Source organism: Macaca nemestrina, chromosome 13, assembly GCF_043159975.1.
Source record: "Macaca nemestrina isolate mMacNem1 chromosome 13, mMacNem.hap1, whole genome shotgun sequence".
NCBI classification, from domain to species: Eukaryota; Metazoa; Chordata; class Mammalia; order Primates; family Cercopithecidae; genus Macaca; species Macaca nemestrina.
In genome coordinates, this window is record NC_092137.1 from 81,956,461 (window position 1) to 81,975,517 (window position 19,057).

The 19,057-nt window shown below is 36.3% G+C and overlaps 1 long non-coding RNA gene across 1 annotated transcript in view; it reads left to right on the top strand.

The window, feature by feature from the left end:
- Positions 1-15,364: 15,364 nt before the first annotated feature.
- The window catches only part of LOC139357913 (uncharacterized), a 51,938-nt gene continuing 48,245 nt past the window's right edge, over positions 15,365-19,057 (top strand). Inside the window, exons 1-2 of the long non-coding RNA XR_011611949.1 lie at positions 15,365-15,504; positions 15,828-15,914. This is a non-coding gene — a long non-coding RNA (uncharacterized lncRNA). The remainder of the gene's footprint in view (positions 15,505-15,827; positions 15,915-19,057) is intronic.

The following is a 19,057-nucleotide window of genomic DNA, read 5'->3' on the forward strand; positions in this document are numbered from 1 at the left end:
GGTAATGAATGGGTTAGAGTAAAAAACATCATTTGATTTTGTGTGAATTATCCATGAAAGCCATCTGTACAGATTAAGTGAAGCAGCAACTTTGCTTTACTTTCCATGGAAATGAAATCTTGAATTACGTGTACACAATTTTAGAATGATTTGTCAAATGAGTGAATTTAGTTCATTTTCAGAGGGAAAAAATTACTATGACAGATCTATTTAGTCTGTTTAGGAGGTCCAGCAGACTTGATAAAACTAAATCTTGAATAGACATAAAATTCTTGGCAGCAATTGATGTAAACCCCAGCCTGATTCTGCTCAATAAAAATCTAGTTTATCCATTAATATCATATTTTATCTTTTTCTGTTTTCATCATAGTTTGGCTGACTATATCATGAACATTTACATATTAACAATTTAAATTTGTACATATTTATATAGAATACAATTAATAAATTAAAAGAGTACACTATGAAACTTCAATCTCCCTTCCCTTCCTGGCCTAGGCCGTACAATATTCCCATCAAAGGCAACCATTGTTATGGAGCTGTTCCAGCATATATAAAGTAATGTGTGCATGCTTACATTCAGACACACCATTCTCTTTTGTACAAATATTGGCATATTATATTTCCTATTCTACATATTGCTTTTTTTTTCTTACCAATATGTCTGTAATCACAAGATGAAACATGTTAAAATGCTGCTACATTGTTTGTAAACATATTAAAACCGCTCTTGAGCCACTTTTAATTTGTAACTATATCACCCAAAGTAAAGAAGTTTGTCCCAAATAGAATTATGTCTTAAGTAGAGAAAAGTTTAACTGTAGTTCTGCATATGTGCTCTGCAGATTTGTTGAGCTACTTTGTTTATACAATGCACTAATCAATTTTACTAATCAAAGAGGCCTTTGCTAATAAATTTCTCCACTCCGGTCTTTCCTTTGTCTATGAATTCAGTCCATGTATTTATTCAATATCTGTTTGAAGAGCACCAGTCATATATCAGGCATTTAACTAAGTGGTCAGGATTTGAAAAACATGATGGACCCAGTCAAAGTTGGTACTGCTTTGGTAGAGGTGATTCAAAGAACAGGAGGAAGGAGGATACCAGATTAAAAAAAACACAATGCAATTCAAGGTGATACACACGCACACACACATACGTGTATATACACATATATTTTTATATATTTTTATGTAAATATGTAAGAGATACATTAATCTCACAAAAGGAAGGAAGGGTTATCTTTACTGAATAAGTCATAGAAATTATGACAGAAAAAGCAACACTTGAATGGAGTTTTGGAGAAAGAAGTTTTCTAACAACAAAAACAACAAAAAACACATAGAGTAGCATTCCAGGTGAATGAAGCCACACTCAAAGGGCACACAGAAGGAGGCAGAGGAGCAGAAGCAGGAGGAGAGAAATTTTTAAAGAAAATAGGAAAAGAAAAAAATGTGCTGTATATGTAGAGGTACACATTTAGTTATGACTCGAGGTTAAAGTTTAAAGGTAAAGCATTGGACAAACAGATGGAGAAATGAGGAGAAGACAGCTTATTTAGATAACAGGAAGTGTGCACAAATGTCATTTGGTAGTGAAGTGTCCCACTGGAGTACTTTAAGCAATGGAGAAGGTATTGCTTTGTTTTTAAGAAAAATAATTTATCTTGCTGAGTGGAGGACAGTCTGGAAGAAGGACTTGAGGTGAAAAAGCATTTAGAGGATACTTGTCTTTGCTCCATATAATGAGGCTGATAACAGTGGAAGCAGTGCGATCATAGTAAGAAATTATCTGGAGCAATATTTAATAAAAACCGCTGGGTTTACTGGTAATGAGAGTGAGTGGGTGGAAAGGAGTGAAGATAACTCTCAGGTTTTGGCATAGCAAACTGGTGGATAGTGATGGCAAAACCTTCCATTGCAGAGAGGACCATATTAAGTAAAATACTCCATAGTTGGTATCATGGTCAAATCACAATTTGGAAGGGGCTTGTTATAAAAACAGATTGTATTTATATATACATATATTTTAAGTATATAAGATTTATTTTTTATGCAAGGAATTGTCATTAGGAATTTGCTACATATCTGCAATATGAACTGAAAAATACATTTTAATTGAGTCAGGAAGAAAAATAGTATGCCTTATTTCATCCATTTATTTTAGAATAACATGAAATTAAGACTCAGAGATATTATAAATGACTTTACAGCTACTATTAAGTAAGTATATTCAATTGCTTACAGTCTTAGTTACCAATCTTTGTATTCTATAAAATGCCTCAATACAAGCATACATTAGTTTATTGGATATTTGTCATGATTTTAATTTAGCTCTGCCATTGGTTAATAGAGTTATATTTGACAAGTTGCCTAACTAATCTGTATTTCAATTTTTTTAATTCTTTATATAAAAGAGATAACAAAAACTTCCCAAGATACATCACAGCTCTGCAACAGAATAACTGATAATACCATGAGAAAAAAACACAAAATATTTGAAAGAGTATTATTTATGAATGGCAAAGGCATGTTTTTCTGGTTGTAGGTATGTTAACTATGGGTCGAACATGAAAATTGTATAAATAAGGTGTTTCGTTAGCAGATTACTGACTAAGATGTCATTTATTTTCAGTGTACAAAGTATCTGAACCAGGAGGTGGTAGAAATTTACTGGAAGAAACTCTAGGGCAGGAAAAAAAAATTTACAGTAGGTAAACAGCAAAGTCAAATATTTAAACTGATGTAAGAACTTGCTTGTGACTGGAAGGGATTTAGGTAAAATGTAGAGATCAATGGAAATATTTCTTTAGAATTTGACAGTGGTTTCAGGGTTAGTAGATGACTCAGCTAAGATTCAAGGTCAGACTAATCCCAGAGGGTGTTTTGAATGTAAGCATTTCAGGCAGTAGGTATACTAAACAGATTGTGCATACACAAAGAGAGTTCTGTAAAGAGGCTGCAAGTCAATGTTCAAGTAGCTACCTCTCTTAACATTTGCATTCAGCTGTATGTAATAGAAAAGAAAACACCAGAGACTTTCACAAGATAAGAGGTTTACCTTTTACTCAGATAACAAGATAAGAAGCTTATCTTTTACTGGGTAACAAAATATTTAGGAAATAGATAACACAGGATTATGTAATGACTTAGGTATACAAGAGCTGGGAATATCAGCAGTGATATTCAACATTTGAAACCACCAGTGTGGCATGGACATAGAACTAATCAGAATGGATACCTGGCCAATCAAAATGGGTTCTGGGCAAAAGCAACCAGTAAAGCTCTACGAAAATATAGGAGCCAAATGTAATCTTTGTCTGTGATTCAAATTTTATATCAATGCTTATGGCAGAAAAAAAAGAAAAAAATAATTTAAGGACGTGTGTTAACTGAATCAATACCCTTTCTAAGAAGTTTCACCCAAACCCTACCCAGTGACTACTGCAGATACCTCATGTGTCAAACTGTATTCCAGCAAGAAACACAGCTGCAAGACAGTCTAGAAAATATAGAGCTATTTTTGTTTTTGTTTAATGTCCTTGTTTATTTGCTTGTCTGTTTACTTTTAAATTGGGCACGTTGCTGCCCCCCACCCCCAAAATCAGAGGTCTCTTAATAAAGAAGAAATGGAGGAACAGATACAGGGCAAACACTTCTGAAATTTAGCCTTTTCTTCCTCCTGTAGCAGCCAACTGGACAAAATGATAGAAAATCCGAGAAACTTTCAAACTTCAGACCTGACTCCCTTGAGTCACTTAATTAATGTCAGCCATCACTTATATAGAGATGTAGAGTAATACAAAAATAAAATAAATTCTAATTAATTGTTGTTATTTGATTTATCCATGTTATGAAGAAGAACACAGTCTTTAAGTATTAAATGCACTGTCCGAGGGTGTGGTCAACTCCAAGAGTCTATAACTAAGCTTCAGTGTGCACTTAATACCTAACTCCACCAACTGATATAATGCTAGACTGGGTTCTCATTGTCTAAGGACAAAAGTCTGATTCTTATGAACTAGGTTTTCATTGTTGGTGGCTAGGTGAAGTTTGAACAGGCAGAAGATGGAAAAAAAAGTTTAAAACTTGAAAATAAGGTTTATCCATGCACCACAGACTGATATTTTGGTCATTGATGGACTGCATATGACAGTGGTCTTATAAAATTATAATGAAGGTGAAAAATTCCTATTGCCTGGTGACATCATAGACACTTTGATGTAGTAGAACAACACATTACTCATGACTTTGTGGTGATGCTGGTGTAAACAACCTATTGCACTGCCAGTCATATAGAAGTGTGGCACATACAATTGTGTACAGTATATAATACTTGATAATGAAATAAGCGACTATGTTACTGGTTTATGTATTTATATACTACACTTTAAACTGTTATTTTAGAGTGTAATCTTTCTACTTATATATAAGGAAAGGTAAAACAGTCTCAGGCAAGTCCTTCAGGAAGCATTCCGGAAGAAGGCACTGTTATACATGAAAGATCCATTTATGTTATTGTCTCTGAAGACCTTCCGGTTGGGCAGGAAGTAGAGGTGGAAGATAATGATATTGATGATCCTGACTCTGTGCAGACTTAGTCTAATGTGTGTGTCTGTATCTTAGTTTCTAACAAAGAAAGTTTAAAAAGTAAAATAAATAAATACATAAATAAATAAGTAAATAAGTGGAATAAGCTTATAGAATAAGGACAGGAAGAAAATATTTTTGTGTAGCCGTGCAATGTGTTTGTGTTTTAAGCTAAGTGTTACTATTAAAAAGTCTAATGGTTTTTTTAAAAAAGTGTACAAGGTAAAAATATTACAATAAACTAAGGTTAATTTATGACCCAAGAAATAATTTTAAAAAATAAATTTAGTGTCACCTAAGTGTTCAGTGTTTATAAAGTCTACACTAGTATACAGTAATGTCGTAGACCTTCACGTTCACTCACCATTTATTCACTGACTCACTCAGACCAACTTCCAGCCCTGCAAGCTCCATACATGGTAAGTGCCCTACACTGGTGTACCATTTTTTATCTTTTATACTATGTTTTTTACTGTACCTTTTTTAATATTTAGAAACACTAATATCATGGTATAACAATTTCATACAGTATTCAGGACAGTAGCATCCATACAGATTTATACCATAGGAGCAATAGGCTATACCATATAGCCTAGGTGTGTAGTAGGCTATACCATCTGGATTTGTGTAAGTACACTCCATGATGTTTGCATGATGATGAAATTGCCTTGTCACGTATTTCTCAGGATGTATTTCCATCATTAAGGGACACATGACTGTATATTCCAAAGTCAGAGGACTGAAATTGGAATTAAAAGATTCTATTGGTTTGAAGGAATACAATATGCACTAAAACAATTGAGGTGAAATATGAACTTCCAACTTATAATTCAATTAATCATCCAAGATAAAAATAGATAAAAATATGCTGCTCTATTAAGAGTGCCAATCTAACCAGGAAAATTTGATACTTGTGCATTAAAAAGGATGTTCAAAAGTGAGAGGGAAATTGGGTGTTGGGAACTAAGAAATCAGAAAACTGGAATCCAGTGGTAGAATTTCCACCATTGAGGGAGTTGAGTTTCAGGAGTGGAATTTCAAATGACTAAGTATAAGGTAGGAATTCACAGGACAAGTGAAAGAAAAATAAAGAAAAGAAATTTAATGAAAAATATGAGAATTAAAACAGAACCCAATCAGTATGGACCAGGATGCTGGGTTATTAAAGTTGATGCCGAATTCTTAAGTTTACATCATAGAACTTCTTGGAATACTTTTTGAGTACCAGGGCTGACTTAAGAATTTGAAACAGAAAAGGAACCTTTCAGCAGAGGTTAAATGGCTTAGTAATGTGAATGTGAGCAATTGAGTATGGAAATTCCAAGTAGATCATTACAACTTAAGCATGATTTTATGACTTTCAAGATATTCAGATACAGAATAATCAAACATTTTATAATGCTTACAGCAAGGTCTATTTTAGGTTAGCATAGGAAGCAGTTGTATGTAAATTAAAAGATGCAGAAGTTCATATTAGGATGAGAAACCTTAATGAGAAAGTGCTATACTATATTGTTATTATCACTGAATTCCAATTTAATTTGATTTTTAATACCATTTTAGAAGTATTTATTAAGGCAAATAAAGCAGTAGAAATTCAACCTGTTAAGGTGTAATCAGACTAGGTCAAGAAAGAATATCCCACAGAATGTTTCTACGACCTTGTCTTAGAGCAGTGGTAGAAATTATTGAGAATGAAGAAGGTTAAAAAGATATAGGAATTTATGGCTAGAAAGAGATTCATGTAAACAAATATGAGACTGAGTGAATATGAAACGACTGTGTCATCCCCACCATCTTTATAGTTCAAGACTTTGTTATCTATAAGCATATTCTTTAAAAGTGAAAATGACCTTGAAAGTTTCATACTTTAAATTACAAGCCACTGATAGATCTTTGTGAAAAAATACTTCCATTAAATTCAGCAAACATAAATTTAACAGTATTAAGTTACCTAGATACACAGTTCCACCTCAGGCCTTTATGGTAGTCAAACTTCTAAGGTGACCCACAATAAGAACCATCTCTTGGTATTTAAGTCAGTCCTTTTGTGTGTGGGCTGGCCAAAGTGACTCACTTTCAACCAATGAATGAAGTCAAAGCAATGGATAGTCACTTCTATAATTAGGCTACAAAAGCACTCCCTCTCTCCTATCTTCTTGGCCTATACTCTTTGATAAGCAAGTTGCCATGTTGGAGAGGCTCACACGACAAGGAACTGAGGGCATTCTTTAGTCCAATAGCCCTTAACAAACCAAATTCTGCCAACATTAAAGCTCTTGGAAATGGATACTTACCCAGTTCAATCTTCAGATGACTGCAGTCCAGCAGGTACTTGGATTGCAGCTTTGTGAGAAATCCTGAGCAAAGGACTCAGCCAGGCCCAGACTCCTGACCCACAGAAACTGTAGATAATAAATGTATATTGGTTTAAGCTGCTACATTGGGATACTTTGTTTGCAACATTGGATAACTAATAACAGACTTTCAGGAAGAGAATAAAGGATGAGATAATATCCAGAAACTCTCAATGTAGGTGACAATATTCCTGAGAACATTAATAACAAAAATTCTAGCTGGAATATGTAGATCTGGATCTATATAGGCATACAGATACATTTGTGTGTGTGTGTGTGTGTGTGTGTATGTGTGTGTGTTTATATGTACCTTTTGGAAGCACTAACAAGTGAGAATAGGCAAAAAAAAAAAAAAAAAAAAAAAAAAGAAAATATATCAAGGGGTAGGGTATTATCAGGCATATTTAGATTTGTTGTAGAGTGAATAATTAAGAATTTATCCAATGGATAGAAGTGTACATGCTTAGAAGAAAAGGGAAAGCACTTTTGGTTAAACTGTGGGATACCTAGTGGATGGGATAGTAGCATGTAGGCTAGAAAAGTAGGTCATGAAAGAAAATGGAACATCTTAAAGGCAGAACTGAATGGGTTGAGTTATACTTCTTAGGTGAAGATTGCTTTCCTTCTTGCTTGGAATCTGCAGTCAGTCCAGGTGAAGAGGAATAATCAAAGAATTGGCATTGTCTAGGCTTGACAAAATTCATGCATATCAGTATGTGGAAATAAATGACTCTTCACAGTTTCTCAGTTGGAACTGAGAAACTAGAAACTGGAATGAAAGAACAATACAGTCACCAAAACAGAATAAAAGTACCTTAAGGGATAAAAGTTTGTAATCTATAATAAAATAATTCAATAATACAAATAGAAAGAAATAGAACATGTCTTCTCGTGAAAATGTTTAACTTTCAATCTGCTTGTTGGAAACAACTACCAATACCTAAGACTACGGACCAACACATTTATGAGAAAGAGAATTTGGTGGCATATCCCTTCCCAGTTATCCTTCCTCGTCAGGACACACACTTTTAGAGTAATACTACAAAATGCCATCAACATGATATATAAACTCAAAACTCTGCCATAAGAAAACTTGATGAAACAGTATGAGATGTAGGGGCCGAAAAACAAACAATCAGTAAAATGGGGGACATTTTAAATGTCCTTATATATTCCAAAATTTGTCATATATAAAACAGGTTAATGTTGGTTATGGGAATCCAATGGACAATGTCAGATTCAATGACAGGCAAGTGAATTCAATTCACATTTAAAAGACATTTATGGCATATCAGGCCCTTCATAGATATGGGAATATAAAGATGAATGAAATAAAGTTTTTGGTCTCAAGGAATTTACAACATAGCTGGATAAATGGTTAATGTGTATATACAATAAATGAGAAGAGAGATTTAAATATTTACTGAAAGGAGAGAACACGACTGGTGTTAGAAGTCATATTCCCATATACAGTAGACTAAAATGTAAAGGAAATGTTAGAAGCAGAGTTTCTTCTTTGCAAAGCTCAGAATCTGAGGAAGTAGCAGTATTCATGGTGTAATCATTGTGTCAAAGAGTGTGCTGAGTCTTCTTTTACAGGAAAAGCTGTGAAGCAAATTGTAGAAATGTGGTAGAGGCCCAGAGACCCCCTTTTTCCAGGTGGCATCAGAAATCCAGGCTACAAACAATGTGATGGGTCAACTTCTTGCTGTAGCACCCAGATAAGAGATTGATCATCCATAAAGACTTTAGCAACAGTGAGAAAGGAGTATGATGCATCACTTATGCATATCTCTCAAAGAGACAGCCAATATAAGGTGTGATTTATCTGAGTTAGCAAATCACCACTCTTTTGTCTCAGAAAAGTTGAATATATTAATAGCACTATTTATATTTGGTGTGTATCTTAATCCATTTTGTGTTGCTATAACAGAATACCCAGGACTGGGTGATTTATAAACAATAGAAGTTTATTTATGTCATGGTTCTAGAGGCTGGGAAGTCCAAGAAAATGGCACTGACATGTGGCCCCTGGTGGAAGACAAAAGTCATCACATGGTAAGAAAGAGTGAGGGCATGCAAGGCAGAGGAATAAAGGAGGCCAAACTCCCATGATAACTAATCCACTTCTGTGATAGCAGCATTAATCCTTCATGAGGGAAATGCCCTTATGACATAACCACCTCTTAAAAGTCTCACCTCTTAATGCCATCATGATTGCAATTAAATTTCAACATCAATTTGGAAAGGAATGTTCAAACCACAGCAGTAAGTATAGAAAGCCTTACCTAGGCTTCATGCTGAGACCAGGTGCCAATTCAACCTTTTCCCCAGGCTCTTTTCTCTAAGTCAAACATTACTTACTGTTAGTAAAATGCTACATTTTAATCAGTATCCCTCTATTATTCCCCAGAGTGAGTAATGATTGGCACCAAAATACTAAAAAATCCCTGATATATGATTAGATTAACTTCAAAATGTCACCTTGATTCCTAAGCCTCCTAACCCTCCTAACTCCATACCTGCTATCTACTTTTGAGAGTTAACACTAAGTAGATCCTGGATTAAACCTACTACCCCAAATCTGATATTATTATCAGCCTCCAAGCTCATTGCCAACCCATTCCGCAACTCTACTATGTCTTCTCTTGACTCTGTTTTATTGCTTCCACTTTTGAGTCCTGAATCTTTGCCCCTTCTCCACTGTCTGCCTGCCTGTTACCCAGAAACCATCATATCTACCTGCTGTAGGCACAGGAAACACACTGAACTCTACAGTCAGACCTACACTGATTTTAATCTCAACTTTCCATCTTGAATGCTGTGCCACATTGAGCAAGTCATGTGAATTCTAAATCTCCACTTTCTCCTGGGGAAATATGAAATTTAAAGGTATCACAGAGTACCTGGTAAATAGTAGGCACTTTATAAATGTGGATTATTTTCCTTCCTCATTTCTACAATCTTATACAAATCAATCTGAAGAAAATGCTTAACTGTGAGGAAGAAAAAGAGCAGTATTATACAATTTCTGAAAAGAACTCTTTTCTCTTGAACGATTTATCTGTCAGAATAAAGAATTATGTTCACTATATTCTTTCATTCTGTGAAGTGGTCAGACTCTAGATGTGGTGATGAAAAGAACATGCCTTTGTCTTCATTTACACAGTGCAGCATGCTGCTATCTGGTGAATATTTCCATAGAAACAGTAGAATGGCTGCTGGGGCAGGAGGGACACTGGAATTCTTTATGGAGCCTTTTTCTTCCCTTTAGCAGCCAGTGGCAGTCCTGGTTTGGTTGGACTTATGAGCAGACAGACATTGATTTGAAGCTGCATGTTCAAGAAGAACCAAGCTCAAAGCAAACTTTCAACATGTAGTCTTCTAAGTTCAGGCGGAAAGGGGAGAGTTTCGGACATATGTTCTGCTGGCACTAAATCAAAGAAAGTGTCAATCACCCATTATTCAGTTAAACTGATACTTGAGACTAGTAAAACCAGCAGAACTGGCTGTGCATTTGTGGTCGAATGGTTGATTTAAATACTTTGATACTTTCATAGGTCTACCAGTCTATGAAAGAGTCACCTCTACATTTTTACCAATAGATGATCATATGAACTACATAATTTCCAGGATTTTGAAGATCTCATTGGTAAAAATAGTCCATTCCACTGTTGGACATCTTTAAGTCTGTTCTTCAATTTCACTGAAATTTAGTTTTCCCTTTATTTTTCAAGCAGAAGTGTAACAGTGAAAATTATATCTATGGCCATGTTGAATTTGGAGGTAGGCATAGGTATGGAGTAGGAATTCTATTAATCTTGATTAGAGGATGTTTCTCACAAATTGTTTTTGTTAGTTTCTATCATGAAAGAGGATTTTAATGTTTTGCATTCTCAGAAATATTTGGGCTCTTCTGTGTCCTAGGATTTTGCTTTGCAATTTATGTAGCTCATTTCTTAAACAGCCTATTTAAACATAAGTGGGGTTCTATCAAATTTTTTAGTTTCTTATTCCTCACATTCTCCCTAGCCTTTAATAAAGAGAGCTATAATGCAGAAACTTTTGGGGGGTGTGTGTGTGTGTGTGAACCAGTTATGGATCAAGTGATTTGAAAGATTTATTTGGGAAATCAAAGATAAATTAATTTTTGAAAGAAAGTATCTCAATCAAATGTTTCTGTACTCACTTGTCTATACCAACTGAACATGCAGAATTCTTAAGTTTTATTTCTCTAAGGCTGTGCATAAAAAATAGTTATGCATGGGTGTGTGGGGGGAGAGTTTTTGAATAACATATTACACCTATAACAAGTTTAGGAAAATGATACACTTCAAGTAATTACCTTGACTTTTCCTCTAAATTTTTACTTCAGTCAGTGAAAAGGCTTTTTATTTGAAGAGTGGCATGATTTAAAAAAAAGCTTTGACTACTTTTAAAAGTTAAATGTACATAGAAAGGCACAGATAATATGTTCAGAACATGCAATATTGCTAAGAAAAATATAAGGAGATTTATTATATGGTTACTGTATTAGTGTCTTCTCAAATTGCTACAAAGAAATACCTGAGACTGTGTAGTATATAAAGAAAAGAGGCTTAATTGGCTTACAGTTCCAGAGGCTGTGCAGGAAGCACCTTAGCATCTGTTTCTGGCGAGACCTCAGAGAGCTTTTACTCATGGTGGAGGGCATCTTTTACCCATGGAGGAGGGCAATGGGTGAACAGGCATCTTAGATGGCAGGACCAAGAGAGAGAGAGGGAGGTGCCACAAACTTTTAAAAAAACAACCATATCTCATGATAACTCACTATTACAGTGGCAGAATCAAAGGGGATGGTGTTGAACCATGAGAAACCACTCTCATTTTTAATCACCTCCCATCTGGCTCCATCTCCAACACTGAAAATTGGACTTGAACATGAGATTTGGGTGAGTCCAAACCATTATCAGTTACTTATTTGCAATTTTCAGATGAGATGGAAAGGCGGAAAGAGATAAACAGTTGAAATGGCAAAAAAATAAAAAATAATAATAATAATAACAGGATAAGGTTTATATTTCACTTTCACCACATTATATTGTCAATGTAGCTTTCTTTCTTTCATATACATTTCAGTAGTATTTAAAATTGCAACTTCAGTTAGAGTTTCATTTTGTAACTCTACCTTAGTTACCATAGGCCTTTTGGTCATTCATTATCCCCTGAAATCTCAGTTACCTAATGACACACAGAACCTTACTAGTTCTGCTGATCCTACCACACTCTTTCCTCCTAAATTCTTGACTTATGAAGATGTGTGCATATAAAAACTCCCTGATATTCTCCCTTTTTCCTGTCTAACATTTTTCTAATCATCTTACATTAACTGAAATCAGACTGTCTTCTGATGTCATTAAATTCCCCCTCCAACTTCACATTTTCTCACACCTTATATATCTTATGGTGGGGAGCTGGGAATGGAATTACCTTCATGCATCAGAATCAACTCTAGGTAATTACTCCCCCTCTATTTTCTAACACTGTCAGCTCTTAAAGTTTATGCCATTCACCTAAAACCTTGTCTTTCCCACCTGGTTGCTGAAATCCATAGACATTCTTCACTGAAATTTTGTTTATGCTCAGTGATTGACAACCTCATCTCCAAATTCCTTTTCATCCTCGCTATTTTAGCCACACAATCCCAAGGTTACACCATAGATTTTGTTAACAAACACTTCAGATTGCCCACATAAATTCAAACTGGCTACAGTTTTCTCGATTTTCAGCTCACCTAATTTGTGACATTGAAAGCGATCTTTGTGGCAGAGAAAATATTTGCCAAATTCCCCAAATGAAATGAGATTCTGTTTACTTTCAAAACTTCCTTGGAGCACATTGAATTCATGTGGCTAATTCTAATTAAAGTATACCAAATGAAAAGACGATGTACAACCTCTATCCCATGCTGCTTCTGCTTAAACGACTTTGGGAGCCATGCATTAAAATGATAACATGACAACACGAACGAAAGCTAAATCAACTCCTAGCTAGATGAAATAAGGAGTTCTCACTAACACACTTCATAACAGTCTTGCCTAAGAAATTACCTTTTGTTGTACTAGCCAATGAAAATTTGAGGATTTCTTTCTTGTGCAACAGGTGTTAATTATGCCAAAGAAAAGTCGGCTGTCCAATCCATTGACTCCCTTTCATTTTATGTAGTAACACTCCCTTTCTGCCTCTACTTTCCTTTTAATCTAGCTTGTATGTTATGGTCCACACTTACATTCGGCATTTTGTTAATTAAATCTATCACTCTTTATACTTTCTCCTGTCAAAACCTCACCCTTAGATCAATAAATCATCTGAGTTCTCTAGTCTCACACCCAAACACCCGAATGTTGTTGTATCAACAATGTCATGATTACCCCTTTAAAAGAGCACTCTACATGGGAAGATGTTTGATTACAGTTTTTTAGTATGTTTACTTCACAAAATGCTTATTACGTGCTTTCAACATAATACTAAAAATGTCTCTTCTGCTTTTATTTTCAGTTAATTAATATGCTTCACACCTCATTGAGAAAATAGAAACAATTTAAAAAGAAATCTCTTCTTCCATCAGAACTATTTTAAAACCATTATCCTCTTCATTAGTCTTTGTCTTATTTTTTCCACTCACTTCTCCATTCCTTCATTCTAATGAAGTATTTCTTTTTGTATGAAGGACTTATTCTTTACCATATGCTTAGTTTCCATTACCTCTCATCTTCTCAAAGAACCTAGTATTCTCCAAAAAACTAGCCGGGCGAGGTGGCGGGCGCCTGTAGTCCCAGCTACTCGGGAGGCTGAGGCAGGAGAATGGCGTGAACCCGGGAGGTGGAGCTTGCAGTGAGCTGAGATCTGGCCACTGCACTCCAGCCCGGGCAACAGAGCGAGACTCCGTCTCAAAAAAAAAAAAAAAAAAAAAAAAAAAAAAAAAAAGAACCTAGTATTCTCCTCCACATGTCTAATAATAATTCTGTCTGGAAAAGTCACAAATTTATTTCATATCTCCTTCCAGCTACTGCCCTAATTCTTGTTCCACTTCACACTCAAACTTGTCAAAGAAATGTTTTAACATTTACTGTGTCCACTTCCTCACCTAACCATTCTCTCTTCAGTCCATGACTCCCATGTACTATTTTGCAAAGACTGTTCTACGTATATACATATATATTTACAAAATGTATTATTTTACTGTCTCTAATTTTAACATACATCAGGCACTTCAGAACATCTAGAAAGACTAGACATACAAAAAAGTTTAGCATTGTCAACTATATATACAGTAGTGAGAATAAAATGCACACAAAACAATGGATAGGGTATGAAAATTCTTCTAAATATGACCAGTCTGGCAAAGAACCTTCTTCTCTTCCTTCTCAGGTCTTCTGCTCCATGTCTTCTAACCCACTGAACAAACGTGGATGTGTTGCTTCCAGAAGTGGTCTAATGACTCCATTTCAAAAAGTCAACTCCAGAAGACATTTTCTATGACTTCTTTTTACACAAATGATAATTTGCAAGATGTGTGATTTTGTAACTCTACTTCATACTTCGGCAACTTCTTTACAAGGGCTGGATGTGGCAAATGTTTTCTTTTAAAAGCTTTTGGGTGGGAGAAGTTGAGAGCATCTTTTTCATATTATATAGGCAATCATTCTACAAACAGCCAGTAAATCTTCCCAAAGGATGATGGGCATTTCCAGTGGGCCAAATGGGGCATGTCATTCTGCCATTTCTCTCTTCCGACAGCAAAGTCTGGTAGAGCAAAGAGCAAGCACCGCTAACCGTTCCACTCGTTGTTGTAGGGACTCCTCTCACCTTCCAGGCCCGTTCGGGCCGTTGTCCCTTGTCGTCAGGACTAGGTAGCTCTTGCCCATTCGAGACAGAGTGGTCACCCAGGACCTGGATCTGTGCGGCTCCATGACCTGAGAAGGCAGCTGAGTCAGTGCCGGTGACCGCCTTCCTGGACCCTCCACAACTTAGCAGCTCCGTCATGTGGCGCTCAAGCGGCCGCCATTATTATGGCCCAGCACACCCGCCACCACCCAAAGTCACTGCGTCCCCGCGGCTCGGCAGGGGCTTTGTCTAGCCCCGACAGGGCTGGGCCGACAGGGTTGGGCCGAGAGACCTGGTGGCCGAGAGACCTGGCGGCCGGCGTGTTCAGGGCTGGGAAAGGCCGTGGCTTCCATCAGGTCTCCAGGTGGAACAGAAAAGAGAGATTCGCCACTGCTTCAAGGCCTGGGCCCAGCCCTGGTTGCCACAACGAGGTCTCAGGGTGTCTGCTGGGCAGAGGGCGCGCCTGCCACTTCCCCAGCTCACTGCAGGCCCAGGCTGCGTCCAGAGCACCCCCGGGTGAGGGCAGCTGGCTGTGCTTGGCCTGCTCTCTGCCAAAACCGAACTCAAGACCGTTAAGACATATACCTGACCACTGTCTTCCTGCATAGAAGAGAACATTTTTTTTCTCCTTATCTTTTTAGAACTCATAGCAACATAGAGTTGAGCACTTTTCATCTTTCGAAACACATTGGTATGAAATTATTCTCCAAATTTCATTGTACAAAATGTTTGTGTTTCTTCTGTTTCCACCCTTTTACTTTCTATTTTCTGTTACTAACTTACTTCATTCAGTTTTTAGGTGTGTGAATATCCTAATGTCTTAACTACCAAATTTTTTCTCTCTCTTCTGTTTTTAGAGAAAGGGTCTCACTATGTTGCCCAGGCTCTCAGCTCACTGCAACCTCTGCCTCCTGGGCTCAAGTGATCCTTCCACCTCAATCTCCTGAGCAGCTGTGACTGCATGTGCACCACCAGGCCGTTTATTTTATTTTATTTTATTTTATTTTTTTATAGATACAGTCTATTTTGCCCAAGCTGGTTTTGAACTCCTGACCTCAAACCATCCTCCTGCCTTAGCCTCCAAAAGTGCCAGAATTACAGGTATGAGCTATCACATCCGGCCAAAAATTTTCTTTCTTATTTGACTCCTCTTATAAGCATATTCAATTAGTCCTTGATATCTTCACTAACACTGTTCAAAATTTCCCAAACTTAACATGTCCAATATGAAATTCTAAATATTTTCTTTCAAGATTTCTCCTGTATTTTTATATATTTCTGTAAATGTGCTCCTGCTAAAATGCTGGAAATCTGTCATTATTAACAACTCACTCTACCTCAACACAACGTTCTATAACCAAGTCTGTTTATTTTACATTAAATATGTACTTATAATTCATGCTTTTGCATTCAAATCTTTGCAGCTACTGTTGACTCAATCTTGTTGCATTTCAGTTGCTTCTTTAGTGTTGCCCCTGTTTTAATTTTCATACCTTTATCCCACCCATCCTTAATTTACAATCCATTCTACTACATAACTGATAGACTATTTAAAAAAATCATGAGTGAGATCAAATTTCACACAAGATTTAAATTACCAATTGTGAAAAATTGGTATTTTGAATTGTGAAAAAAATTTCAAACACCTTTGCATGTATTACAAAGCTGTGGTGATCTGATCCCTACCTAGCTTTTCATCTGTATCAAGCATCACCTTTCTCCTATGGTTAATATGTTCAAGACATTTCTTTCAGTTTTTCAAATTAACTTTCGGAAGTTTTACATATATAAAAAAACTGAGGAAGAGGATAAAATTTCCCACACGCTTTATAGTCAGTTTCCTCTATTATTAACATCTTACATTAATATGGTCTATTTGTTACAGTTAATGAATTAATATTGACATATTACTAATAACAAGTCCATACTTTGTGTTTTTTTTAGTTTTTACCTAATGACCATCCAGGACCCCATCTGGGTTACCCACATTAGATTTAGTCATTATGTTTCCTTAGGCTTCTCTTGGCTATGGCAGTTTCTCAGACTAACCTTGTTTATGATGACCTTGACATTATGGAGAATGCTGGTCAGGTATTTTGTAAAGTGATCCTCTATTGGGAATTGTTTGATTTTTTTTTTTCTTATGATTAGACTTAGGAGTTTTGGGGAGAAAGGACATATCCCATTATATCAAGGCTACCTACTTGTTGTGGGAAGTCAGGGACCCTGAACAGAGGGACTGGCTGAAGCCACAGCAGAAGAACACAAATTGTGAAGATTTCATGGACATTTATTTGTTCCCCAAATTAATACTTTTATAATTTCTTATGCCTGTCTTTACTGCAATCTCTGAACATAAATTGTGAAGATTTCATGGACATTTATCACTTTCTCAATTAATACTCTTATAATTTCCCATGCCTATCTTTACTTTAATCTCTTAATCACATCATCTTTGTAAGCTGAAGGTGTATGTCGCCTCAGGACCCTGTGATGATTGCGTTATCTGTACAAATTGTTTGTAAAACATGTGTGTTTGAACAATATGAAATCTGGGCATCCTAAAAGAACAGGATAACAGTGATTTTCAGGGAACAAGGGAGATAACCGTAAGGTCTGACTGCCTGCAGGGCTAGGCAGAACAGTCGTATTTCTCTTCTTGCAAAAGTGAATAGGAGAAATATCGCTGAATTCTTTTTCTCAGCAAGGAATAGCCCTGGGAAAATAATGCATTCCCAGGGGGAGTTCTCTACAATGGCCGCTCTGGGAGTGTCTGTCTTATGCAGTTGAAGATAAGGGATGAAATATACCCTTGTCTCATGCAGCACCCTCAGGTTTGCTAGGATTAGGAAATTCCAGCCTGGTGAATTCTAGTCAGACCAGTTGTCTGCTCTTGAACCCTGTTTCCTGTTAAGATGTTTATCAATGACAATGCGTGCATGCATAGTGGGACATGAAATCGCATCAGTAGTTCTAATTTCACCCTGGCCTTGTGCTCTTGCTCTGTCCCCATTTACCACGTGATATTTTATTGTTTTTTGAAGTATGTGATCTCTGTGACCTGCTGCCTATTCATACACTCCCTCCCCTTTTGAAATCCCTAATAAAACTTGCTGGTTTTGTGGCTCAGGGAGGCATCACAGAACCTGCCGACATGTGATGTCACCCCCGGAGACCCAGCTGTAAAATTTCTCTCTTTTGTACTCTTTCTCTATTTCTCAGACCAGCCAACACTTAGGGAAAATAGAAAAGAACCTACATCGAAATATTGGGGGCTGGTTCCCCTGATACCTACTTTTAACATGATTCATTACTGTTGATGTTGACCTTCATAACTCAGCTAAAGTGTTGTAAAAGTAACTATAAAGTTATTCTGTTTTTTTTTTTTCCAACTTGTCTCCTTTTTGGAAGAACATCATTATACACTGTTATGCTCTACCTTCTTCAGGGCAGAGAATATATATAAATTATTTGGAATTCTGAATGGGAGATTTATCTCTTCTTCTCCACTTATCAATTTGTTTTTTTATTTAGTATATTTATATAAACTGGCAGGTATTTATTTTATAATTTGGAGTTTAATACAATACTATTTATTTATTTTTTGGTTCAAATTGTTCCAGCAATTAGCTATATAGGGAGCTCTTTCTATTGGCTACTGTTTCCCTTTAACATCTTCCCATCATCTTGAATTTTTGGTTTTGTTGTTTTCTTGAGCACTTCCTTACTTCTTTGCACTACAAGATGCTCCAGGCTTATCTTGTATATGTCCTGTCCTGTGTTTGTATCAGCTATTTTAGCAAGCAGCCCTGGTTCCTTTTATTGTAAAATGTTAATAGAACCTGAAATCTGGGAGCTGTATGTGCTCATTGATATTGGGGTATCAATGTTTCTAGGGTCTTTTACCTGACAGAGCAAGAAAATGTATGTGTATGTAAGTATCTCTTCATATTTCTATATGTAGCCATCTGTATAGATATTAAGCTAAAGCTGAGTTAATAGTGATGTCTCCATTTCTACTTTATTAACACCTGGACCTCTATAACTTCCTGCCCTTACTTATCTGGAACCTCTCTGTGCAACCATGAGAAATCTGGCTACTACCATTGCCGTTCATTTACAATTGTTTATGTTCAGTGCACACATTAACACTCTTAACTGGAGTATGGGGCTTATGTACAGCGTCTTTTGTCTTTAATTTTACCTTCCTCTTTCCAAAGGTATTTAGGTTACCTGCCTTTACC